The sequence below is a fragment of the Mustela putorius genome, unplaced genomic scaffold (assembly GCF_011764305.1).
Source record: "Mustela putorius furo isolate JIRA1106 unplaced genomic scaffold, ASM1176430v1.1 tig00000145_pilon_pilon_pilon, whole genome shotgun sequence".
NCBI lineage: Eukaryota > Metazoa > Chordata > Mammalia > Carnivora > Mustelidae > Mustela > Mustela putorius.
The window spans coordinates 19,470,569-19,472,461 of record NW_025421294.1 but is presented as its reverse complement, the minus strand read 5'-3'; the positions used below and the strand labels follow the sequence as shown (position 1 = coordinate 19,472,461).

Sequence of the window (1,893 nt, the reverse complement as noted above, 5' to 3'; positions counted from 1 at the left end):
TTTCAAAATAAAAAAATAATTTTCTATACCATGTGATTACAGGAGTCCTTGAGTATCTGTAGACATTTTTTTTTGAGTAAGTTGACTTTCAGCTGCGAGACCTGGTCCAGTCTTGAAGCTCTAGGAGGTTAAGTTTGTCACCCAAGGTGGCTGGGATTATCTCAGCCCTAAGGATGAGATTCTAGTTCAGAGGTGAGAGTCCTTCTCAAAAGGGACTGAGAAAGCCCTTGAAGCAGGCATACAAGGAGACAAGGCCAGAGGGGACTGGGGCTGAATCAGAGGGCCTAGTGAGGAGGGCAAGAAGCTCTCTCCAGGACCAGCATTCCTCCATGCTCACATGTTGCCTCTCTACACCCCCAACAGGGGAAGAATTGGCCTTCAACAGCAGTAGGCAGATCTGATAGGAGAACTTTCTTGTAGTTTCCAGAAGCTGAAGACGGTGCCCAGCAGAACCCTGGAATGGACTCTGGAGTACCCAGGATGTCAGGGAAGGACATGCCCTTGGTTAATGAGAAGTCCTGGCCAAGGATCCCAGGTGCTGGAAGGTCCCAGTTAGGTTGTTTTGCAAGGACAGCCCTTGACTAAGGCTTGCACCATCACCCTGGAGTTGACCCCATGGGGTCCATAGCGACCAAGCTGGACCTGAGTGTCCTGGCCACACTGTTGAAAGACTCAAAGCGCCTGGCCTGGCCCATCTTGATGTTGGAGAACACGTGAGTGACCAGAAAGCAGACATTGTTGTTCCACTGGTGGATGGGATCAGGCCGAGCAGAGAATTTAGCCAGGACCCTCTGGTTGACAAATCTCAGTTGTTACCATCTACCAGTTCTGGCCATACACCCTGCTCCTCCAAGTCTAAGAGCTGTTTCTCACCACATCTGCTGAAGAAAGACACAAAGCAGGGAGCTCCGGGTACTGTTGACTTGTTCACCTCCACCACCCAGCCATCCCCACCATGCTACACGATCCGTTTCCAGAGGCTTTCTTGGCTGCAGGCATTACAAGTGAGGTTGCATCGATCCATCTGCGCTTGCTCACAGAAGTGGCCCAGGAGGCAGGGCCCCACCCCAGTGGGGGTGTGGAGGGGTGGGGTACAGGCAGCTATGGTCCAGCAGTGGCAGAGCGCCGTAGTCCTAGGCCAGGATGAGCAGCCACAGGGCCTGGCTGTCCACCAGGGCATGCCAGCTCCCGCATCTCTGACAACAGCATCCCAACAGTGTGAGGGGGGGCGGGCGGGGGGTTTGGGTATGTGGCTCAGCACTTCCAGGAATAGCTGGGGTGGTGGTTGGCTCAGGTCTAGCACCTCCTTGGGTTTGGGTTCTGGTTGGGGGCCCTGGGCAGGTTCATCCCTGAAGGCCGAGGCACCGATGGTTACCCCCAACTGCCATGCACCCCCTGTACCTCCTGCCAGCATCAGGCTCAGCTAGGACTTAGCTCTCCAATTTCTTTTTGTTGTTGTTGTTAATATTTAATTAATTAATTTGAGCATGAGAGAATGTGCATGCGGGGGTTGGGTGGTGGCGGTGGAGCGGAGGGAGGAGGGAAAGGATCTCAGGCAGACTCCAGGCTGAGGGTGGGGTGGCTGATTATGACCTGAGCCAAAACCAAGAGTCAGAAGCTCGGCAACTGAGTGGTACAGGTGAACCAGCTCTCAAATTATTGAACACACCCATCTGCCTCCTGATTTATCATCACCTCCAGTCCTCTAGCCATGGAGGCCTCTTGTCTTTGCAGTGAATCCAGCTAGCTACCCACGTCTCACCTTTTTGTCCCCCTGCCCCACCACCTTCTTTTGGACTTGGTTCTGTTGTTCATCCCTCTGTTAGATTTCTACAGCCTTCACCTCATCCTTGGCTTCCTTTTAGCTTTACAATATCCAAGTTTCTCTGATCC

The 1,893-nt window shown here is 52.9% G+C and overlaps 1 pseudogene; it reads right to left on the bottom strand.

Moving 5' to 3' along the window:
- Positions 1-552: 552 nt before the first annotated feature.
- LOC123390817 lies at positions 553-1,414 on the bottom strand (annotated as a pseudogene).
- Between the last annotated feature and the right edge of the window lie 479 nt (positions 1,415-1,893).